Source organism: Bufo gargarizans, chromosome 7 (assembly GCF_014858855.1).
Source record: "Bufo gargarizans isolate SCDJY-AF-19 chromosome 7, ASM1485885v1, whole genome shotgun sequence".
In the NCBI taxonomy this organism is placed as follows: domain Eukaryota; kingdom Metazoa; phylum Chordata; class Amphibia; order Anura; family Bufonidae; genus Bufo; species Bufo gargarizans.
The window spans coordinates 74350151-74376149 of record NC_058086.1 but is presented as its reverse complement, the minus strand read 5'-3'; the positions used below and the strand labels follow the sequence as shown (position 1 = coordinate 74376149).

General features: G+C 47.4%; 1 long non-coding RNA gene across 1 annotated transcript in view; it reads left to right on the top strand.

The window, feature by feature from the left end:
* The first annotated feature begins 246 nt into the window (after nucleotides 1-246).
* Nucleotides 247-25999, top strand: part of LOC122943954 — a 63075-nt gene continuing 37322 nt past the window's right edge. The window contains exon 1 of the long non-coding RNA XR_006390914.1: nucleotides 247-386. This is a non-coding gene — a long non-coding RNA (uncharacterized LOC122943954). The remainder of the gene's footprint in view (nucleotides 387-25999) is intronic.

Sequence of the window (25999 nt, the reverse complement as noted above, 5' to 3'; positions counted from 1 at the left end):
TCTGGTTTTGGCTCACAAATCACTGATGGAAATCACTGACCAAACACTGAAGTGTGAACGAGGCCTAAAAGTTGTAAGGGAATGGATAAAAAGCCAGGTCCTCCCTGGCAGCTGATAACAGTGCCTGGGCTGTGTACACTTTTCCACATCCCTGCACTTGGCAGACGCTCCCTCAGCAGTGCTGGAAAATGGGGGCTGGAAAAGGAGCCGCTCAGCAACATGTGGTAAGAGGAGAGCTTGGAGGACTACAGGCATCAGCCAGACCCGGGAACTTCACTGCAAGACCCCCTGTCTTCACTAACTTCACTGCAGGTGTCCTATGGATTAACCACTGCATGGCTTCACCAACTTCTCTGCATCCTACAAGTAACTCCTGCATGGGGCCAGTAAGTACAGCCCCCCCCCCCCCCCCCATAAACTTGTATTAACCTCTGCATGGGTTAACTAAGTGCAGCCCCCCATTACCCCAGATTTATCCTTTAGTACCACACACGGCTCTGCTCTTTATATACATTGTATTAACCCCTTAGCCCTACACATGGCTCTGCTCTTCCTATAGTATTAAACCCTGCAGCACAGTCAGTAAGTTCCATATATACTGTACCATCTGTATACACAGTTCAATGCAAACATTTGGGAGGGCTCTGGTTACTGCCACTTTTGGGGGGCTATTGTTACTGGCACATTTGAGGGGAGCTCTTGTTACAGGCACACGATTGGGGGCATCTATGGGGGCACATTTTACTGGCACAAAAAAAAATCTGTCTTACTTTTTAGTTGCCATATTTTGACCCCTATACATTTTTTGTAATTATGTATACGGAGCTGTGTGGGCTCATTTTTTGCAGCACAATCTGATCTTTTCATTGATACCATTCTGGGGTGTGTATGACTTTTTGGATCACCTTTTATTTAACTTTTTTTGAGGAAATGAAGCATCCAAAAATGGCGACTCGGCCATTTGGACACTTTTTTTTTTTCCGGTTTTCTGTTTACCGTATGGGTAATTTTTAAAATATGTTTATAGTATGGGCGATTTCGCACATTGCGACACCCATGATGTGTATTTATTTATTTATTTTTAAACAAAGGGGGTTGATTTGAACTTTTTATGTTTTTTATTTTTTTTATTTTTTTTTAACAATTTTTTTTTTACACTTTTGTATAGTTCCCATAAGGAATAGAGTTGAGCGAACACCTGGATGTTCGGGTTCGAGAAGTTCAGCCGAACTTCCCGGAAATGTTCGGGTTCGGGATCCGAACTTCGTCCCGAACCCGAACCCCATTGAAGTCAATGGGGACCCGAACTTTTCGGCACTAAAAAGGCTGTAAAACAGCCCAGGAAAGGGCTAGAGGGCTGCAAAAGGCAGCAACATGTAGGTAAATCCCCTGCAAACAAATGTGGATAGGGAAATGAATTAAAATAAAAATTAAATAAATAAAAATTAACCAAAATCAATTGGAAAGAGGTCCCATAGCAGAGAATCTGGCTTCCCGTCACCCACCACTGGAACAGTCCATTCTCAGATATTTAGGCCCCGGAACCCAGGCAGAGGAGAGAGGTCCCGTAACAGACAATCTGGCTTCATGTCAGCAGAGAATTAGTCTGCATGTCATAGCAGAGAATGAGGCTTCACGTCAGCCACCACTGCAACAGTCCATTGGCATATATTTAGGCCCAGCACACAGGCAGAGGAGAGAGGTCCCGTAACAGACAATCTGGCTTCATGTCAGCAGAGAATCAGTCTGCATGTCATAGCAGAGAATCAGGCTTCACGTCACCCAACATTGGAACAGTCCATTGGCATATATTTAGGCCCCGGCACCCAGACAGAGGAGAGGTTCATTCAACTTTGGGTAGCCTCGCAATATAATGGTAAAATGAAAATAAAAATAGGATTGAATGAGGAAGTGCCCTGGAGTCCAATAATATATGGTTAAGGGGAGGTAGTTAATGTCTAATCTGGACAAGGGACGGACAGATCCTGTGGGATCCATGCCTGGTTCATTTTTATGAACGTCAGCTTGTCCACATTGGCTGTAGACAGGCGGCTGCGTTTGTCTGTAATGACGCCCCCTGCCGTGCTGAATACACGTTCAGACAAAACGCTGGCCGCCGGGCAGGCCAGCACCTCCAAGGCATAAAAGGCTAGCTCTGGCCATGTGGACAATTTAGAGACCCAGAAGTTGAATGGGGCCGAACCATCAGTCAGTACGTGGAGGGGTGTGCACATGTACTGTTCCACCATGTTAGTGAAATGTTGCCTCCTGCTAACACGTTGCGTATCAGGTGGTGGTGCAGTTAGCTGTGGCGTTTTGACAAAAGTTTTCCACATCTCTGCCATGCTAACCCTGCCTCAAAGGAGCTGGCATTGACACAGCTGCCTTGGCGACCTCTTGCTCCTCCTCTGCCTTGGCCTTGGGCTTCCACTTGTTCCCCTGTGACATTTGGGAATGCTCTCAGTAGCGCGTCTACCAACGTGCGCTTGTACTCGCACATCTTCCTATCACGCTCCAGTGCAGGAAGTAAGGTGGGCACATTGTCTTTGTAGCGTGGATCCAGCAGGGTGGCAACCCAGTAGTCCGCACAGGTTAAAATGTGGGCAACTCTGCTGTCGTTGCGCAGGCACTGCAGCATGTAGTCGCTCATGTGTGCCAGGCTGCCCAGGGGTAAGGACAAGCTGTCCTCTGTGGGAGGCGTATCGTCATCGTCCTGCCTTTCCCCCCAGCCACGCACCAGTGATGGACCCGAGCTGCGTTGGGTGCCACCCCGCTGTGACCATGCTTCATCCTCATCCTCCTCCACCTCCTCATCCTCGTCCTCCTCGTCCTCCAGTAGTGGGCCCTGTCTGGCCACAGTTGTACCTGGCCTCTGCTGTTGCCAAAAACCTCCCTCTGAGTCACTTCCAAGAGACTGGCCTGAAAGTGCTAAAAATGACCCCTCTTCCTCCTCCTCCTCCTCCTCCTGGGCCACCTCCTCTTGCATCATCGCCCTAAGTGTTTTCTCAAGGAGACATAGAAGTGGTATTGTAACGCTGATAACGGCGTCATCGTCACTGGCCATGTTGGTGGAGTACTCGAAACAGCGCAACAGGGCACACAGGTCTCGCATGGAGGCCCAGTCATTGGTGGTGAAGTGGTGCTGTTCTGTAGTGCGACTGACCCGTGCGTGCTGCAGCTGAAACTCCACTATGGCCTGCTGCTGCTCGCACAGTCTGTCCAGCATGTGCAAGGTGGAGTTCCACCTGGTGGGCACGTCGCATATGAGGCGGTGAGCGGGAAGGCCGAAGTTACGCTGTAGCGCAGACAGGCGAGCAGCAGCAGGATGTGAACGCCGGAACCGCGAACAGACGGCCCGCACTTTATGCAGCAGCTCTGACATGTCGGGGTAGTTGTGTATGAACTTCTGCACCACCAAATTCGGCACATGCGCCAAGCAAGGGATGTGCGTCAAATTGGCTAGTCCCAGAGCTGCAACGAGATTTCGCCCATTATCACACACCACCAGGCCGGGCTTGAGGCTCACCGGCAGCAACCACTCGTCGGTCTGTTGTTCTATACCCCGCCACAACTCCTGTGCGGTGTGGGGCCTGTCCCCCAAACATATGAGTTTCAGAATGGCCTGCTGACGTTTACCCCGGGCTGTGCTGAAGTTGGTGGTGAAGGTGTGTGGCTGACTGGATGAGCAGGTGGAAGAAGAGGAGGAGGAAGCCGAGAAGGAGGAGGTGGCAACAGGAGGCAAAGAATGTTGCCCTGCGATCCTTGGCGGCGGAAGGACGTGCGCCAAACAGCTCTCCGCCTGGGGCCCAGCTGCCACTACATTTACCCAGTGTGCAGTTAGGGAGATATAGCGTCCCTGGCCGTGCTTACTGGTCCACGTATCTGTGGTTAGGTGGACCTTGCTACAGATGGCGTTGCGCAGTGCACACTTGATTTTATCGGATACTTGGTTGTGCAGGGAAGGCACGGCTCTCTTGGAGAAGTAGTGGCGGCTGGGAACAACATACTGTGGGACAGCAAGCGACATGAGCTGTTTGAAGCTGTCTGTGTCCACCAGCCTAAATGACAGCATTTCATAGGCCAGTAGTTTAGAAATGCTGGCATTCAGGGCCAGGGATCGAGGGTGGCTAGGTGGGAATTTACGCTTTCTCTCAAATGTTTGTGAGATGGAGAGCTGAACGCTGCCGTGTGACATGGTTGAGACGCTTGGTGATGGAGGTGGTGGTGGTGGTGTTGGTGGTACATCCCCTGTTTGCTGGGCGGCAGGTGCCAACGTTCCTCCAGAGGCGGAGGAAGAGGCCGAGGCGGCAGCAGCAGAAGAGGCCGAGGCGGCAGCAGCAGAAGAGGTAGCAGGGGGAGCCTGAGTGACTTCCTTGGTTTTAAGGTGTTTACTCCACTGCAGTACATGCTTTGCATGCAGGTGCCTGGTCATGCAGGTTGTGCTCAGGTTCAGAACGTTAATGCCTCGCTTCAGGCTCTGATGGCACAGCGTGCAAACCACTCGGGTCTTGTCGTCAGCACATTGTTTGAAGAAGTGCCATGCCAGGGAACTCCTTGAAGCTGCCTTTGGGGTGCTCGGTCCCAGATGGCGGCGGTCAGTAGCAGGCGGAGTCTCTTGGCGGCGGGTGTTCTGCTTTTGCCCACTGCTCCCTCTTTTGCTACGCTGTTGGCTCGGTCTCACCACTGCCTCTTCCTCCGAACTGTGAAAGTCAGTGGCACGACCTTCATTCCATGTGGGGTCTAGGACCTCATCGTCCCCTGCATCGTCTTCCACCCAGTCTTGATCCCTGACCTCCTGTTCAGTCTGCACACTGCAGAAAGATGCAGCAGTTGGCACCTGTGTTTCGTCATCATCAGAGACATGCTGAGGTGGTATTCCCATGTCCTCATCATCAGGAAACATAAGTGGTTGTGCGTCAGTGCATTCTATGTCTTTCACCACTGGGGAAGGGCTAGGTGGATGCCCTTGGGAAACCCTGCCAGCGGAGTCTTCAAACAGCATAAGAGACTGCTGCATAACTTGAGGCTGAGACAGTTTCCCTGGTATGCATGGGGGTGATGTGACAGACTGATGGGGTTGGTTTTCAGGCGCCATCTGTGGGCTTTCTGCAGAAGACTGGGTGGGAGATAATGTGAACGTGCTGGATCCACTGTCGGCCACCCAATTGACTAATGCCTGTACCTGCTCAGGCCTTACCATCCTTAGAACGGCATTGGGCCCCACCATATATCGCTGTAAATTCTGGCGGCTACTGGGACCTGAGGTAGTTGGTACACTAGGACGTGTGGATGTGGCAGAAGGGCCACGTCCTCTCCCAGCACCAGAGGGTCCACTAACACCACCACGACCATGTCCACGTCCACGTCCCTTACTAGATGTTTTCCTCATTGTTATGGTTCACCACAACAACAAAAATATTATTTGGCCCAATGTATTGTATTCAAATTCAGCGGGATATAAATTTGAGGCCTACTATTTAGGCGCTGGGTGACCGGTATGGATTTACTAACAGAATTGGACTTGGAAATGCACAGTAGCGTGTGTGTGAAGTTATTCTGAATGACCCTATGTGCACCTTGAATATTATATACCCTTTTAGGGATAGATTTCAAATAGCTCTGATATAGCAGAAACCACTAAATTATGAAATTGCTAAATTGGGAATTGTATTTCAACCCAGAACAAAAAATGTGCTTTGACGGACACTAAATAACTTTCCCAGCCACAACAGGACAGCGGTAACGAGAGATTTAGCGGGATATAAATTTGAGGCCTAGTATTTAGGCGCTGGGTGACAGGTATGGGTTTAGTGACAGAATTAGACTTGGAAATGCACAGTAGCGGGTGTGTGAAGTTATTCTGAATGACCCCATGTGCACCTTCAATATGATCTACCCTTTTAGGGATAGATTTCAAATAGCTCTGATACAGCAGAAACCACTAAATTATGAAATTGCTAAATTGGGAATTGTATTTCAACCCAGAACAAAAAATGTGCTTTGACGGACACTAAATAACTTTCCCAGCCACAACAGGACAGCGGTAACGAGAGATTTAGCAGGATATAAATTTGAGGCCTAGTATTTAGGCGCTGGGTGACAGGTATGGGTTTAGTGACAGAATTAGACTTGGAAATGCACAGTAGCGGGTGTGTGAAGTTATTCTGAATGACCCTATGTGCACCTTCAATATGATCTACCCTTTTAGGGATAGATTTCAAATAGCTCTGATACAGCAGAAACCACTAAATTTTTTAATTGCTAAATTGGGAATTGTATTTCAACCCAGAACAAAAAATGTGCTTTGACGGACACTAAATAACTTTCCCAGCCACAACAGGACAGCGGTAACGAGAGATTTAGCGGGATATACATTTGAGGCCTAGTATTTAGGCGCTGGGTGACCGGTATGGATTTAGTGACAGAATTAGACTGGGATATGGCCAAAAAATAACCACACTATTGCTGGTTAAATGCACTTGGTGACGGGCGCAGCTTGCCCCTGATGTAGTATATGGCCAAAAAATGAACAGACTATTGCTGGTTAAATGCACTTGGTGTCACAGCTTGACCAACCACACTACTGAGGGTTAAATGCACTTGGTGACGGGCGCAGCTTGCCCCTGATGTAGTATATGGCCAAAAAATGAACAGACTATTGCTGGTTAAATGCACTTGGTGTGATAGCTTGACCAACCACACTACTGAGGGTTAAATGCACTTGGTGACGGGCGCAGCTTGCCCCTGATGTAGTATATGGCCAAAAAATGAACAGACTATTGCTGGTTAAATGCACTTGGTGTGATAGCTTGACCAACCACACTACTGAGGGTTAAATGCACTTGGTGTGACAGCTTCACCCTGATGTAGGCTTTAGCCTAAAAACAAACGCACCATTGAGGGTTAAATGCACTTGGTGACAGGCGCAGCTTGCCCCTGATGTAGTATATGGCCAAAAAATAAACAGACTATTGCTGGTTAAACGCACTTGGTGTGACAGCTTCACCCTGATGTAGGCTTTAGCCAAAAAACAACCACACCATTGAGGGTTAAATGCACTTGGTCGCAGCTTGTGCTGGCGCACCACAAGACACAAAATGGCCGCCGATCACCCCAGAAAAATGTGACTTACAAACGGTCTGGGCAGCCTAAAAACAGTGAGCAATTGAGGATCAGCAGCTCAATGATCCACAGCTGCAGATCGATCAGTTAATCAAGTCCTTTGGAGGAGTTAATCTGCCTAATCTCGCCCTACTGTCGCAGCCGCAACCTCTCCCTACGCTAATCAGAGCAGAGTGACGGGCGGCGCTATGTGACTCCAGCTTAAATAGAGGCTGGGTCACATGGTGCTCTGGCCAATCACAGCCATGCCAATAGTAGGCATGGCTGTGATGGCCTCTTGGGGCAAGTAGTATGACGCTCGTTGATTGGCTGCTTTGCAGCCTTTCAAAAAGCGCCAAGAAAGCGTCACAAAAGCGCCAAGAAAGCGACTAACACCGAACCCGGACTTTTACGAAAATGTCCGGGTTCGGGTCCGTGTCACGGACACCCCAAAATTCGGTACGAACCCGAACTATACAGTTCGAGTTCGCTCATCCCTAATAAGGAACTATAACATGCAATCATTATATTGCTATTCTCATACATTCTAATGTGTCCATGCTTTCTGTGTCCAAGCTAAATTGAGGCTCTACAATCTAGCCACTTCCTAAAGTGTATGTGATAGGAGGAGGAGGGCATGTTTAAGTGGGGAGAGCAATGATTGGTTGAGTGCAGAAGCTAGTGCATGAGAGGAGCTCAATGTATTGTGGGTAGTGAGGGCAGGCAGGATTAGCCTCAGGGTGAGGGCTGTGGCAGCCATCTTAACAGAATAGTGAAATTGCAGACTGGTTACTAAGGGCTGAATATGATTAAATATGGGGTAAGTCTAATAGTTATTGATTCGGGAATATCATGTTATTAGTAACTACATATATGAAAATTGAAATTGGGGTCTAAATGTGACAGTTATGCTTTAACACTAAGTGCACTCTGATAGATAATTATTACTATTGGTGGGACTTTTGGAAGTACTATTACTGCAGGGGGCTGTGGGCAGATGAGATGGAACTGCTGAAGGTGAGTGGCGGGTGGTTGAGAGGGGGCAAGGAGGACAGCAGTGGTTGACGTGGCTGAAGATGCTGGACCAGGATGAGGATGGTGGCTTTGAGCTTGTGTGCTGCTTCTACTCGTCATCATGTGTTGATCCCATAGGCGTTTGTGATGTGCGATCATGTGCCTTCGCAAAGCAGTTGTACCTAGGTGGGTGTTGGATTTCCCACGACTCAGTTTCTTTTGCCACAGGTTGCAAATGGCATCGCTGTTGTCAGAGGCAGACACACAAAATAAAATGCCACACTGCTGAGCTTTGCAATGACAACACCATGCGTTGATTGGCGTGCTGTCTGACTGTGCCACTAGCTCCTTGCGACAACCTCCCCCTGCTTCCAACTTGTCTCCTCCTTCTCTCTGTCTCCCCTTCTGAACTTTTCTTCTTCTCTTTGAGCAGGCACCCACTTGGCATCCACGGACACATCGTCATCATCAACCACTTCACTTGTATCTGACACCTCAGCAAAGGAAGCAGCAGTGGGTACAACATCATCATCACACTGTACGTCCATGTGTGTAATGCTGCCTGACTGAGACATATCCCTGTTATGTACTGTACATCCCTTGGCAATAATGATTGCGCATCACTAATTTCATCCAACTGATGTGTAAATAACTCCCCTGAGGGATCAAGTGAAGCGGTGGTGGTGGTGGTGGCGGCGGCGGGTGGGAGAGTGGTGACCAAAGCTAAGCTGGAGGAGGATGGTGCGTCAAGGTTCTTAGCGGAAGCTGTTGAAGATTGGGTGTCCTGTGTAAGCCAGTCAACTATTTTCTCAGAATTTTTTGGCCTCTGAACACTGGGCATTATTCCAGGGCCAGTGGAAATCACAGCACCACGACGGCCCCTGGGGGGGTGGCCTGCCTCTGCCTGATATATATATATATATATATATTTTTTTTTAGATAAGTGGTTTATGCAAGCAAGGTACTGTGCCACCCTATATAAGTTGTGGGCAGTGGGCACACACGGGCTTGCAATTTGCAAAAGTGATAATATCACAGAACATTTTTTTATAGAATTTTTTTTTTATCTGCAAGGTATTTGAATGATCGACACCCTGTAACGGTATGAATGGAGGCCTAGCCACAATACAGTCTGTGTTGGCCTGACACACACAGGTTTGCAAATGTGATTATATCACAGAAAAATATGAAATATATATATTTTTTTGTATGAATGGTGTGCACATGCTGTCTGTGACTGAGCCTGCAACCTCTCACACGCGGGCAGCCAGGCAACTGCTATATATATATATATATATATATATATATATATATATATATATATATATATATATATATAAAGCACACTGATGTACCAGCCCTGAAAAGGGCTTTTTGGGGTGCTGTCACGATGCTGTCCTTACAGCAGATGAGAACACTTTCCCTATTGAATCAGCAGCAGCTTACAGCTTAAGACGTGTTTAAAGTATCTCTATACTATGGGCAGTATAGAGATACTTTAAACACGTTTTAAGCTGTATTTTTGTGAGTATATTAAATAATTTTTATCTGACCCACTGGTGCGTACTTCACCATACCTGCGACTTCCTCCCTACGAGATCCTTGGAAGCTGGGGTCTGGTGTCATTCAGGTGTCACGGTATTCAGTCTGCTGGACTGGCTTATTATACCGACGTGCTTCGATCCACGCCCGCTCCATCCACCAAGCTGAAGTTGCTCCTGAATATCATCATCTACGCACCTTACCAGTGAAGTTCTGTGAGTACAATCTGTTTGCAGGCGTGTAAAGTGTTGCTACATACTACACTATAGTGTTCTTCTTTGTAACAGATTTTCGAAGAGAGACACTATTTAGATTTCTACACGTTTTCACTAGCGGAGTCTTGTGAGTATAGCCTATTCACATGGTGCGTTAGGTGTTTGGGGCTTACTACACCATAGTGCGCTTTCTCATCACATTACAGGTTTCCTACCAGTGTTGGACTGTGAAGTTTTCATGTGGTCCTATTAGTTGAAGATTGCATAAAGAGAACTTTAATACCCAGAGAAGATTTTTCTCCTGCAGCGCAATCCTTTTTATATATTTTATTCATTTTAGCTGACTTTTTCCCACATTGTCTTTTGGATTTGCAGCGCCTGAGGGAACAAGTATTTCTAACTTAGGCATCACAAGCCTCCTTAGAACAACATGTGAAAGATTGAAAAAAAATATTTCGGTTTCTGGGGGTTAAGCTGTTACTGCAGCTTGGCTTATCAGGAAGCCTGTCAAAAACTTAGACTGCAGTAGCATACTACTATTTTAATATATGGAATAGATTATTAAAAGATTGCATAATTAAGTACCCTAAGGGGAATAAAAATTACTATAAAAAAACACCCTTTTCCAATTTTACATATAATTAAACAATAAAAAAATAAACAGAATTGTGTCTCCACATCTGGAAATGTCAGAACTATAAAAATTGTGTGTGTTAAATGCTGTGATATAAAAGAAAATCTATATAAATGGAATATTCCCTTAATTGTGCTGATCCACAGAATAAAGTTATGCAATTTTTAGCACACATTCAACGCCGTTAAAGCAAAACTAGGGATCGACTGACATTGATTTTTAATTTTTATTTTTTTGAGGCAATACTGATAATCTTTGAACTTTCAGGCTGATAGCCGATAATTTATACCGATTATTCTGTGCATTAAAAAAAATATACATCTATAAATTCCTACACAAATCTGCTGAAAATGAACATGTTCATTGTTAACGTTTATCTTTTTTTTGTAAATCATTCTTTCTCATTTATACTATTTTTTTTTTTCTAAACTTAGCCCCCTTAGGGGTTGGAACCCTTGTCCTATTCACCCTAATAGAGCTCTATTAGGATCAATAGGACTTTACACTCTCCCTGCTGCTCTGTGCTTTGTGCACACAGTAGCAGGGAGCGGACTATGGCAGCTAGGGCTTCAGTAGCGTTCTGGCTGCCATGGTAACTGATCAGAACCCCAGGCTTACACTGCTGGGGCTCTGATCAGAAGCTGTCACTGCACCACAAATGAGGAGGGGAGAGGGGACCCTGTGGCCACTGCCACCAATGACTAATACTGGGGGGCTTGGGTGGCGGGGCACACTGCGCCACCAATGTTTTTAACACTGGGGTTGGCGGGGGAGCACTGCGCCACCAATAAAGATAACTCTCCCATTAATTCAAATACAGGAGGCGGGTGCTGGAATCATACAGCTAAACCCGACCTCTATGAGCGGTAGCTGCGATCTGCGGCAGTTAACCCCTCAGGTTCAGCAGGGGTTAACTGCCGTGGATCACAGCTAGTTGTCATAGAGGTTGAGTGCGGCTATATGATTCTGCAGCCAGCCTCTTGTTGAATTTGAATGAATGAGTGTCACGGATGTAGTAGGGGAGAACACCAAAAGACAATCAAGAAGGAAGGGGAAAGACACTAGGCCTCACCGCTAGGGAAGGAAAAGGGTCACTACCTATAAAACCCTGCTCCTGGCCCTAACTCCTATCTGTATGGGCACCTCTTGATGGTAGAGATGCCCATACACGGGAACCTAGAATATCCTAGTGACCCTCAGATACCTTAAAGATAATGACAGGGCAGAGACCACCTGTTCCTTTCCTGGTGAAGGAACTAGCGTCTCACTGAGGCCTAGTAAACAACTGGGGGGGGGGGGGGGGGGGGAATGCAAAACATGGCAAGCGGAACACTTAACTTCAGAGGAAGAAGGATGAAAAGGACTTCAACATAAACCACACTCCAGCTCTTCCAAGACCAAATGAAGCTATCCCATGCAAGGAGTAATGGGAAAAGACAGAATAAATAGGGCGAGGTAAAGGTCACATTATCCACACCTGAACAGGAGGTGTGGACATACCAGTAACACACAGACAAAGTGAAACCAAAAGAGGCTGTCAGATCACTAATGCGTAGATAATCTTTCAGACCTTCTGGGACCTGTCACAGATATGACAGTAACCCCCCCCCCCCCCCCCCCCCTCCTCTATGGGTGACCTCCGGGCACCCATGACCGACCTTATCAGTTCTGTGGAATGCTCTCAACAGACGACTAGCATTAACATTGGTCGCTGGAACCCACATCCTCTCCTCTGGTCCGTACCCTCTCCAATGAACGAGATACTGGAGGGCTCTCCGGAGAACTCAGGAGTCCACAATCCTGTTGATCTGAAATTCTAAATTGCTGTCCACCATGACAGGAGCGGGAGGCAAGGAGGACGGCTCAACAGGTTCGACACATTTCTTTAGCAACAATTTATGAAATGTTATGGATTTTCAATGCCTGAGAAAGTTCAAGACGGAAGGCTACAGGGTTAACAATGGCAGTGATCTTATATGGACCAATAAATCTTGGGCCCAACTTCCAAGAAGGTACCTTAAGTTTAAGCCAGAAGAAGCGCATGTAGCGCAAAACGGCCGCCGCTGTTCTATGCGTGCCTCTGAATTGTCCGCCCCCTGCCTGATGTAATTTCGGATTAATAAAGCTGCACGATTTTTTGAATACACACGGGTGAGTGCCGCTGTTTTTTGTTCTACTCTACATTACTTTTATATCGGATCTTACCTGTACAGCTGAGCACCTGTACAGCTGATTGTGTGTGTCCTCTCCAGCCACGCACAGCATCTGATTCATGTGCGCTCAGCCGGAGTAGTGGTGCCGCCCCCCAGCTCACTTGTTACAATACCTTAAGTTTAATGTTTTGTGTAGACAACCACACAGAATCACCCACTCTCAGGTCCGGAACACTCATTTGTCTCCTGTCAGCCACGCGCTTATACTTGTTGCCCATTTATTTTATTTTTTTAGGTTATTTTGGATTTATAGCAAACTCAGCTAAGGACAAAAATGAAGACCACTCTTCCTGATTCTCTGAAACAAAACATCTCAAGTAGGTCTCCAGATTCTGATTAGTGTGCTTTGTCTGTCCGTTGGACTGAGGATGAAAAGCCGAAGAGAAGGACAATTGTACACCCAGATGAGTACAGAACACTTTCCAAACTCTGGAAACAAACTGAGTCCCTCTATCGGACACCACATCAGAGGGAATGCCATGTAGTTCCACGATGTTGTCGACAAACACCTGTGCAAGTTTTTGCATTGAGTAGACTAGGTAATGCAATAAAGTGTGCCATTTTGCTAAAACGATCTACAACCACCAGAATCTCAGTTGTTCCTGAAGAATTCGGCAAATCCGTAATAAAATCCATGGACAAATGGGTCCAAGGTCTGGACGCGATGGGCAATGGAAGCAGAGATCCGGAAGGCAGCGTATGTGTCACCTTAGCACGTGCACAGGTACCACAGGCTAACACATAGTCCTCAATACACTTGCGCAATCCTGGCCACCAAAATCTGCAAGAGATGAGACCGACAGTCGATCTGCTCCCAGGGTACCCAGCAAGCACCATACAGTGATGTTCCTCGAACACCTTGTGACGTAATTCAGAGGGAACAAACAACTTTCCCGGAGGAGAAGAGTCCGGAGCATCCTCCTGTTCCTCCAACACACTGGCCTCAAGATCAGGATAAAGAGCGGATATGACTACCCCTTCAGATAAAATGGGACTAGGGTCATTAGACTTGCCCCCTCCCCCCAGGAAAGCTACGCGACAAAGCATCCGGCTTGACGTTCTTAACCCCAGGGCAGTAAGTGACGATGAAGTTAAATCTGGTAAAAAATAAATAAATTACCATCTAGCCTGCCTTGGGTTCAGTCGCTTAACCGACTCCAGGTAGGCCATATTCTTGTGATCTGTAATTACCGTAATAGGGTGAATTGCTCCTTCCAACTAATGCCGCCATTCCTCGAACGCCAACTTAATGGCCAGCAATTCCCTATTTCCCACATCATAATTCCTTTCAGCAGTAGAGAGTTTTTTAGAGAAAAATGCACATGGGCACCATTTACTAGGTGAAGGACCTTGCGACAAGATTGCTCCTACCCCTACGGCCTCATGCACACGACCGTTGTGTGCATCCGTGGCCGTTGTGCCGTTTTCCGTTTTTTTTCACGGACCCATTGACTTTCAATGGGTCCGTGGAAAAATCGGAAAATGCACCGTTTGACAGCCGCATCCGTGAGCCGTGTTTCCTGGCCGTGAAAAAAATATGACCTGTCCTATTTTTTTCACGGCCAACGGTTCACGGGCCCATTCAAGTCAATGGGTCCGTGAAAGAACACGGATGCACACAAGATTGGCATCCGTGTCCGTGATCCGTGGCCGTAGGTTTTAGTTTCATACAGACGGATCCAAAGATCCGTCTGCATAAAAGCTTTTTCTGATCTAAGTTTTCACTTCGTGAAAACTCATTTCCGACAGTATATTCTAACACAGAAGCGTTCCCATGGTGATGGGGACGCTTCTAGTTAGAATACACTGCAAACTTTGTACAAGACTGCCCCCTGCTGCCTGGCAGCACCCGATCTCTTACAGGGGGATATGATAGTGCGGCACCTGAAGGGGTTAATTGTACTATCATATCCCCCTGTAAGAGATCAGGGCTGCCAGGCAGCAGGGGGCAGACCCCCCCCTCCCCAGTTTGAATATCATTGTGCGGCCCCCCCCCCCCCCTGTTGTTAACTCGTTGGCGGCCAGTGTGCGCACCCCCCTCCCTCCCTCTATTGTTTTAATACATTGGGGCCAGTGTGCGCGCGCCCCCCCAACCCCCCCTCCCTCTATTGTTTTAATACATTGGGGCCAGTGTGCGCAACCCCCCAACCCCCCCCCTCCCTCCCTCTATTGTAATAATAGCATTGGGGCCAGTGTGCGCACCCCCCCCCCCCCCGATCATCGGTGGCAGCGGAGTAGAAGATTTTCATACTTACCTGGCTGCTGGCTGCTGCGATGTCTGCGTCCGGCCGGGAGCTCCTCCTACTGGTAAGTGACAGCAATGCGCCGCACAGACCTGTCACTTACCAGTAGGAGGAGCTCCCGGCCGGACACAGAGATCGCAGCAGCCAGCAGCCAGGTAAGTATGAATCTTCTACTCCGCTGCCACCGATGATCGGGGGGGGGGGGGGGGGCACACTGGCCCCAATGCTATTATTACAATAGAGGGAGGGAGGGGGGGGTTGGGGGGGCGCGCACACTGGCCCCAATGCTATTATTACAATAGAGGGAGGGAGGGGGGGGGGTTGGGGGGGCGCGCACACTGGCCCCAATGCTATTATTACAATAGAGGGAGGGAGGGGGGGGGGTTGGGGGGGCGCGCACACTGGCCCCAATGCTATTATTACAATAGAGGGAGGGAGGGAGGGGGGTGCGCACACTGGCCACCAACGAGTTAACAACAGGGGAGGGGGGGCCCACTGGCCACCAATGAGTTAAAAACAGGGGGGGGGTCTGCCCCCTGCTGCCTGGCAGCACCTGCCAGGCAGCAGGGGACAGTCATGTACACAGTTTTTTTTGTATATTCTAACCTGAAGCGTCCCCATCACCATGGGAACGCCTCTGTTAGAATATACTGTCGGAAATGAGTTTCACGATGTAGCTCATATCCGACAGTATATTCTAACATAGAGGCGTTCCCATGGTGATGGGGACGCTACAAGTTAAAATATACCATCGGATTGGCGAAAACTCCAATCCGATGGTATAACAGAACTCCAGACTTTACATTGAAAGTCAATGGGGACGGATCCGTTTGAAATGGCACCATATTGTGTCAACATCAAACGGATCCGTCCCCATTGACTTGCATTGTAATTCAGGACGGATCCGTTTGGCTCCGCACGGCCAGGCGGACACCAAAATGACTTTTTTTTCATGTCCGTGGATCCTCCAAAAATCAAGGAAGACCCACGGACGGAAAAACGGTCACGGATCACGGACCAACGGAACCCCGTTTTGCGGACCGTGAAAAAAAAACGTCCGTGTGCATGAGGCCTACCTCGGACGCGTCAACCTCAACAATAAATGGCTGTCATGTCTGGTTGCATCAGAATAGGGGCCGAAGCAAAACATTCTTTCACAGCAGAAAAGGCCTGTAATGCCGCATCAGACCAGACAGAAATATCCGCACCCTTCCTAGTCATGTCTGTTAAAGGTTAAACCACCGATGAATAGTTCCAAATACATTTGCGGTAGTAGTTTGTAAACCCCAAAAACCGCATAAGCGCTTTCAAATTTTCGGCTCGATCCCAGTCCAACATGGCACGGACCTTCTCGGGATCCGTACAAAAACCTGAGGATGAGAGCAGGTAACCCAGAAATTTCACTTCCTGTACAGCAAATACACACTTTTCCATCTTAGCATACACCTTATTCTCTTTAAGGATCTGCAACACCTGTCTCACATGATCCTGATGAGTCTCCATATCAGGCGAATAAATTAGTATGTCATCAAGGTATACAACAACAAACCTCCCCACCAGATGATAAAAGATGTCATTGACAAAGTGTTGAAAAACCGCAGGAGCATTGGTTAACCCAAAGGGCATGACCAGGTTTTCAAAATGACCCTCAGGGGTATTAAATGCTGTCTTCCACTCATCCCCCAACTTGAACCTTACCAGATTATATGCCCCCCTCAGATCCAACTCAGAGAACACCTCGGCACCGACAATCTGACTAAACAAATCTGGAATCAAAGGAAGGGGGTAAGGATCACGGACGGTAACACGCTTGAGCTCACGGAAGTCCAGGCATGGTTTCAGGGTACCATCTTTTTTCTTTACAAAGAAAAGCCCAGCAGCCATGGTCTAATATGTCCTTTTGCCAAACTCTCGGTAATATACTCTTGCATGGCCTTTCTCTCGGGTTCCGAAAGATTATACAACCGAGATTTGGGCAATTTAGCTCTGGGAATAAGATTGACGGGACAGTCATACTCCCGGTGCGGAGGCAACTCCTGATTACCACTCTTAGAGAAAACATCAAAAAATTCTGAAATGAATGAGGGTACAGTTTTAGTGGTCACCATAGAGAATGATGCATTAAGACAGTTGTCCATGCAAAAATCACTCCAATCGAGAATCTGTCTCGCTTGCCAGTCGATGTTAGGGTTATATTTGCTTAACCATGGTAAGCCCAACAGTAACGGAGCAGGCAGACCCTCCAATACATAACAGGAGATAGATTCCTGATGCAAATCACCCACTCTTAAATTAATGTCCTTCACTACCTGCGACAGGCATTTTTGGGTGAGAGGTGCTGAGTCGATTGCAAAGACAGAAATACTTTTCTCTAATGCATTAGTAGTCAACCCATGAATGCGTAGAAACTCTCCATCAATCAAGTTAATTCCTGCCCCACTGTCAATAAATGCTTTGATTTTCAGTTTTGGACTCTAGCGCCAACTCAGCAGACAGGAGAAAACGAGTACTACCAGTAAAAGACAAATGTAGGTTTTCTTGCTCCCCATCCACACCACCAATAGTAATTTGAGGATTAAAAGTTTTTTTCTTTTTGTTTACACCTTGATGCTGCAAGTATGGACAAATGTTCACAAACTGTCCCTTCTTGCCACAATAGCTCCTCCTAACTGCATAGGCTCATCACAAGGTGCAACTACCAGTGTCTCTCCACCATAAGTGTCAAAGGAAGCAGTACCCTTATTGGACAGTACATCCTGAAGGTGAGGACACCTAGATCTCTCCCTCAGGCATCTATCTAGATGTACAGCAAGGGACATAGCTGCCTCCAATGACACAGGATTTTCATGAAAGACCAACGCGTTCTGCAGTCTCTCAGAGAGACCCTGACAGAAATCGCTGCGAAGAGCAGGATCGTTCCACTCAGTATCGGTAGCCCAGCTCCTTAATTCAGAGCAATGGGGCTCCACGGAACGATCTCCCTGCCGCAAACTCTGTAACCTGGTCTCGGCCTGAGAGATACGATCCGGGTCATCGTACATGAGACCCAAGGCTCTGAAGAATTCATCTACCGACCGGAGGGACAGTGATCCGGTCAGCAGAGAAAAAGCCCAAGATTGGGCGTCCTCTTTTAGCAATGAAATAATCATACCCACACCTTGGCACTCATCCCCAGAAGAGTATGAACGCAGCTTAAAGTATAATTTACATGACTCCCTGAACCGGATGAAATTGTCACTATATCTGGAAAACCTGTCCGGGAAAGCCACCTTCGGTTCAGGACAGGCCTGGTACCCACCACTGGAACCAGCAGCCTGTGGACTCTGAATCTGCAAGACAGTTGGGCGGAGGTCTGCTACCTCCAAAGTCAGATTCTGCATCTGTTCGACCAGTGCAGACATAGTATCCATAGCTGCACACATCAGAACAAAAATGGCGGTATGGGCTTGGGATAATGTCACGGATGAACACCAAAAGACAATCAAGAAGGAAGGGGAAAGGCAGTAGGCCTCACGACTAGGGAAGGAAAAGGGTCACCACCTAAAAAAAAAAAAACTGCTCCTGGCCCTAACTCCTATCCGTATGGGCACCTCTCGATGGTAGAGATGCCTATACACGGGAACCTAGAAAACCCTGGTGACCCTCAGATGCCCTAAAGATAATGACAGGGCAGAGACCACCTGTTTCTTCCTTGGTGAAGGAACTAGCGTCTCACTGAGGCCTAGTAAATAACTGGGGGGAAGGATACAAAACACGACAAGCGGAACACTTAACTTCAGAGGATGAAGGATGGACAGGACTTCAACACGAACCACACTCCAGCTCTTCCAACACCAAATGAAGCTATCCCAAGCAAGGAGTGATGGGAAAAGACAGCCTAAATAGGGGGCGGTAAAGGTCCCATGATCCACACCTGAACAGGAGGTGTGGACATACCAGCAACACACAAAGTAAAACCAAAAGAGGCTGTCGGATCACTAATGCATAGATAATGTTTCAGACCTTCTGGGACCTGTCACAGATGTGACAATGAGTGAGTTAACATGATTGTTGGCGCAGTGGCCACAGCCCCTCCCCTCCTCTTCTCCTCTCACCTGTAATTGGTATCAGCAGCACGTGGGGAAGGGAGACACTGCTTCCTTCTCCCCTGTGTTGCTGAGGCAACATGGATCGCGCTGACAGCAGCGCAATCCATGTTTGCGATACATTATCGGCAAGGTTAGATGCCAATACTGATAACTTTGAAAATCCTGAATATCGGCTGATAATATCGGTAAAATGCATAATCGGTAGATCCCTAAACAAAATCCCAAAAACCATGGCAAAATGTTCTTTAGAAAGAATTTATTCAAGTTTTCCAATACATACTATATTATATTAAATGTTGCGATAAAAAAAATGCAACTTGGTCTGTAAGAAATAAGAGTTATGGCTTTTGGAAGGCTGTGCAACTGCAGATTTTCAGTACAGTAGTTAAAAGGAGGTGTAAATGTATGTAACAAACACCATCAACAGGACAAATAAAAGTGAAACACAAAGACTTAATCTTATTGTTGAATGTGACAAAATCGTAATCGTAAAATGTTGTCCTCTATGTGGGTGATATGGTCATCTTTAATTACACTTGAGCATTGTGTGCACAGCTGCAAAGTGCCGCCTCCTGGGAGTGGTGATGCGGCCTTAATAGTTGTGTGTGTCACAATGCTCCTACATGGATACTGTCGCTCCCCAGGGTTAGGCTCTGTAGCAATAAATAATAATAACTAGAAAAGGTACAATTTCTGGGGAAATTGTGTGATGTGTTCTTGCCTCCACCAGTAGCTTACAACTGGAGTGGGCGGAGTAACTGGGTGGAGTGTAGACTCCGCCCACTTTTATAAATTTTGACCTTTGTCTCACACTGACCCACCCTGCCGAGTTTGGGTGCTGTGAGAATGACAGCTGTTTAAAGGTTTCTTATTGAAGTCAATAGGGAAAATCTGATTGGTTGTTTGTGGCTCCGCCCACTTTTTAGCATCCCCAAAATGAGATATACATTGGCACAGTCCTCCAGTGACCAACTGTGCCAAGTTTCGGGAACCCTGCCATTAAAAGTCTAAGAGCAGCGGCAGTTTGAATTTTTCCCATTTAAACAAATGGCTGAAATTTGATTGGCCGTTGTAGACCCCGCCCACTTTTTAATTTTTTTTGACCCCAGTCACCCAATGACCTACGGTGCCTAGTTTGGGTATTCTGGCTTAAATACTGTGAGAATGACAGCAATTTAAAAGTTTCTCATTGAAGTCAATAGGGAAAATCTGATTGGTGGTTTGTAGCTCCGCCCACTTTTTAATGTCCCCCAAAATGTGACAGAAATTTTCAGGTTGACCCCATGACTAAGTGACCCAAGTTTGGTGACTTTAGTTTAAAATCTGTGCGACTGGGAGAGATTTGAAAATTGTCCCTGTCAAAGTCAATGGGAAAAACGTGGATTTTGGGGGCCCTGTCCCAGGGGCCCGGAGGGTGGGATCGGGTAACAAAGCAAAAGCAAGGTACTTGGGTGGGTGCCGACCAAGTCTGCAAAGTTTGGAATTTGTACTCCTAAAAATGTGGCAGAAGTAGCAATTTGAAGGTCTCATTAAAGTCAATGGGGAGATTTTGATTGGTTCTGTGTGGCCCCGCCCACTTTTTGGGGTCCCCGAAATGTGCCCAAAGTTTTCGGGTTGACTCCATGACTAAGTGACCCAAGTTTGGTGACTTTAGTTTAAAATCTGTGCGACTGGGAGCGATTTGAAAATTTACCATGTCAAAGTCTATGGGAAAAAAGGGGGCTTCCGGGGCCCGCCACGGGGGCCCCGGGGGTGGGATCGCTCCACAAAGTAATAGCAATCCGATCGGGTACAATCTGCACGTTTTGGTAAATTTTTGTCTATGTAGTGTAAAAACTGTGGGAGGAGTTAGGGTGGCAAATTTGGCTATAATAAGAATAAGAAGAACTAGAAAAGGTACAATTTCTGGGGAAATTGTGTGATGTGTTCTTGCCTCCACCAGTAGCTTACAACTGGAGTGGGCGGAGTAACTGGGTGGAGTGTAGACTCCGCCCACTTTTATAAATTTTGACCTTTGTCTCACACTGACCCACCCTGCCGAGTTTGGGTGCTGTGAGAATGACAGCTGTTTAAAGGTTTCTTATAGAAGTCAATAGGGAAAATCTGATTGGTTGTTTGTGGCTCCGCCCACTTTTTAGCATCCCCAAAATGAGATATACATTGGCACAGTCCTCCAGTGACCAACTGTGCCAAGTTTCGGGAACCCTGCCATTAACAGTCTAAGAGCAGCGGCAGTTTGAATTTTTCCCATTTAAACAAATGGCTGAAATTTGATTGGCCGTTGTAGACCCCGCCCACTTTTTAATTTTTTTTGACCCCAGTCACCCAATGACCTACGGTGCCTAGTTTGGGTATTCTGGCTTAAATACTGTGAGAATGACAGCAATTTAAAAGTTTCTCATTGAAGTCAATAGGGAAAATCTGATTGGTGGTTTGTAGCTCCGCCCACTTTTTAATGTCCCCCAAATGTGACAGAAATTTTCAGGTTGACCCCATGACTAAGTGACCCAAGTTTGGTGACTTTAGTTTAAAATCTGTGCGACTGGGAGAGATTTGAAAATTGTCCCTGTCAAAGTCAATGGGAAAAACGTGGATTTTGGGGGCCCTGTCCCAGGGGCCCGGAGGGTGGGATCGGGTAACAAAGCAAAAGCAAGGTACTTGGGTGGGTGCCGACCAAGTCTGCAAAGTTTGGAATTTGTACTCCTAAAAATGTGGGAGAAGTAGCAATTTGAACGTCTCATTGTAGTCAATGGGGAGAATTTGATTGGTTCTGTGTGGCCCCGCCCACATTTTCGGGTCTCCGAAATGTGCTAACAAATTGCGCGTTGACCCCATGACTAAGTGACCCAAGTTTGGTGACTTTAGTTTAAAATCTGTGCGACTGGGAGCGATTTGAAAATTGTCCCTGTCAAAGTCAATGGGAAAAACATGGATTTTGGGGGCCCTGTCCCAGGGGCCCGGAGGGTGGGATCGGGTAACAAAGCAAAAGCAAGGTACTCGGGTGGGTGCCGACCAAGTCTGCAAAGTCTGGAATTTGTACTCCTAAAAATGTGGGAGGAGTAGCAATTTGAAGTTCTCATTAAAGTCAATGGGGAGATTTTGATTGGTTCTGTATGGCCCCGCCCACTTTTTGGGGTCCCCGAAATGTGCCCAAAATTTTCGGGTTGACTCCATGACTAAGTGACCCAAGTTTGGTGACTTTAGCGTCAAAGCCTGGCGAGTGGGAGCGATTTGAAAATTTACCCTGTCAAAGTCTATGGGAAAAAAGGGGGCTTCCGGGGCCCGCCACGGGGGCCCCGGGGGTGGGATCGCTCCACAAAGTAATAGCAATCCGATCGGGTACAATCTGCACGTTTTGGTAAATTTTTGTCTATGTAGTGTAAAAACTGTGGGAGGAGTTAGGGTGGCAAATTTGGCTATAATAATAATAATAATAATAATAATAATAATAATATATATGTGAGATAATAGTATGTGGTCTTGCTATGCAAGAACACATAATAATAAGAACTAGAAAAGGTACAATTTCTGGGGAAATTGTGTGATGTGTTCTTGCCTCCACCAGTAGCTTACAACTGGAGTGGGCGGAGTAACTGGGTGGAGTGTAGACTCCGCCCACTTTTATAAATTTTGACCTTTGTCTCACACTGACCCACCCTGCCGAGTTTGGGTGCTGTGAGAATGACAGCTGTTTAAAGGTTTCTTATTGAAGTCAATAGGGAAAATCTGATTGGTTGTTTGTGGCTCCGCCCACTTTTTAGCATCCCCAAAATGAGATATACATTGGCACAGTCCTCCAGTGACCAACTGTGCCAAGTTTCGGAACCCTGCCATTAACAGTCTAAGAGCAGCGGCAGATTGAATTTTTCCCATTTAAACAAATGGCTGAAATTTGATTGGCCGTTGTAGACCCCGCCCACTTTTTATTTTTTTTTGACCCCAGTCACCCAATGACCTACGGTGCCTAGTTTGGGTATTCTGGCTTAAATACTGTGAGAATGACAGCAATTTAAAAGTTTCTCATTGAAGTCAATAGGGAAAATCTGATTGGTGGTTTGTAGCTCCGCCCACTTTTTAATGTCCCCCAAAATGTGACAGAAATTTTCAGGTTGACCCCATGACTAAGTGACCCAAGTTTGGTGACTTTAGTTTAAAATCTGTGCGACTGGGAGAGATTTGAAAATTGTCCCTGTCAAAGTCAATGGGAAAAACGTGGATTTTGGGGGCCCTGTCCCAGGGGCCCGGAGGGTGGGATCGGGTAACAAAGCACAAGCAAGGTACTCGGGTGGGTGCCGACCAAGTCTGCAAAGTTTGGAATTTGTACTCCTAAAAATGTGGGAGAAGTAGCAATTTGAAGGTCTCATTAAAGTCAATGGGGAGATTTTGATTGGTTCTGTGTGGCCCCGCCCACTTTTTGGGGTCCCCGAAATGTGCCCAAAATTTTCGGGTTGACTCCATGACTAAGTGACCCAAGTTTGGTGACTTTAGCGTCAAAGCCTGGCAAGTGGGAGCGATTTGAAAATTTACCGTGTCAAAGTCTATGGGAAAAAAGGGGGCTTCCGGGGCCCGCCACGGGGGCCCCGGGGGTGGGATCGCTCCACAAAGTAATAGCAATCCGATCGGGAACAATCTGCACGTTTTGGTAAATTTTTGTCTATGTAGTGTAAAAACTGTGGGAGGAGTTAGGGTGGCAAATTTGGCTATAATAAGAATAATAAGAATAATATATATGTGAGATAACATTATGTGGTCTTGCTATGCAAGAACACATAATAACCTTTTATATAGTGCCAACATATTCAGCAGCGCTTTACAATTCAGGGGTTTATGTACAAACAGTCATAAATAACATAGCAATAGACATGCCAATAATTACAATAAGAGGAATGAGGGCCCTGGTTGCAAGAGCTTACAATCTATGAGGAGATACGGGTGACACAAAAGGTAGAAGTGCTTGTTTTGCATAATGGTACGGCTATGTTAGGAAAATAGGGGAGTAGTTTATAAAGGTGCATGAGCCAGTCACTAGCTATGATATATGATGTGCTTCTGGGTGCATAAGTGCAGTGGAGGATCAGGTTCAGGAAATGATAAATGGTCTATATATGGAGAGGAGTTAGATCAGGGGATGTGATAGGCCACCCTAAAAAGATTGTTTTGAGGGAGCCCCTAAACTGTGTATATTGTGGTTTAAACTAATTTCTTAGGGTAGGCCATTCCAGAGAACTAGTGCAGCTCGGGAGAAGTATTTTAGCCAGGAGTGAGAGGTTCGGATTATGGTGGAAGCAAGTTGTAAGTCATTGGCTGAACGGAGAGCACAGGTAGGGTGGTAGACAGATGAGGGAAGAGATGCAGGGCCGGACTGGCCTACCGGGAAAAATCCCGGTAGGCCGGTAGCCCTGACTGCCGCTGCGGCCGGCCGTGGTGCCGGCGACAAGTTCCCTGACTGCCGCTGCGGCCGGCCGTGGTGCCGGCGAGTTGAGTCAGTGAGCGAGGGAGGCAGGCTCTTTCTCCTCTGCCGCACCGCAGCCCGCAGGCCCGCACGGGCGGGCGGCCGGCCTGATCACATTCACCAGGCAGCCGCAGACAGAAACAAACACAGACGCCACTCACCACTTGAGGAGGAGCCGGAGGAGCCGGTCGGGGCAGCACAGGACAGGACTGCAGTGCGCCGCACAGTGTGTGAGACGTCACGTGACGTCATCAGCGCTCCCTGCTGCATCAACTGTGGTGGCACTGTGAGTGTCATGACTCATCTCATTAATCATAATTGGGAAATTGGCGCCTCATCTGGGGGAGGTGCTAGGAGGAGTCTGTCTGTCTACTCTACTGTGATGTCAAGTAAAGTTCAGCCTGGCACCCTGGGCAGCAGTCAGAGAGAGGGAGTGAGACTGACCTGCTGTTAGTGGCAGTGCAGTGCCCAGTTGTCCACTCTTCCAAGTGCCACTGCCAAGTAAAGTGCCACTGGCACTGCCACAAATCCATTACCACCAATCCTGCAGCAGCACCCCAAGAATTCCAGCAGCAGAGGCAGGCTCAGGCTGGCCGCTGGGAAGGCTAAGCCCCTGCCTCTCTGCCACCTGCCAGTGCCACTGTGCCAGTAAAGTAGTGTGGAGGTCGACTGGAGCCTCTGGACTGGAGCCTGGAGGAGGAATCGGAGCAAAAAATAAAAAGTCATAAGGTAAATGGCCGTGGCGGGCCCGTGGGTGAATGAATGATATTGATAGTACCGTAGGGGGCGTTTTAATAAAAAGAAAGTGGTTATCAAGTTATGAAAAACATACGTATTACCTTTCCACAGGATAGGGGATAATAAGTACATGCAGAATGAGGCCGAGCTCACCCTTCCCCCATCTTCCAAGTTGTATTTGTCTTGGCAGTGACGGTCGCTAAGCGAATCGCCGGCTATAGCGAACAGTGCTGAGTGGTACACACTGTCTGCCAAGACAAATACGGGCCCCATTCTGGAGATTGCTGGGGCCCGGGGGAGTCCCTCCCATCCTGTGGATAGGGGATACATTTTTAATTACTGGATAACCCCTTTAAAGTCATACAAGTCTGTCATACGCCATTTATTAAAAATTTCCTCCTCTGTGCCCCCATATACCGTATTTTTCGCTGTATAAGATGCCCCCCCCCAAAAGTGGGGGGAAAATAGCAGTGTGTCTTATACGGCGAATGCTGCTGATTTTGCAGAGTTTTCAATGATTACACCCGCCGCACGGCATCGTGGCGGGTGTATCAGCTGTGAGGGAGGAGGGGCTGGGGGCCGGCATCTGGTTTTATAATGACAGCGGGGCCCGTGCAGTGACTGTATTCTACTACACGGGCCCCGCTCACTGTATAATCGCATCTCTAATAGTAAATTGTTATGCATATAATCGCATAATGAGCGCTGTGTATTACTTACAACTACAAGCGATCGCCGTTCGGTAGGTAGCAGAGAGGA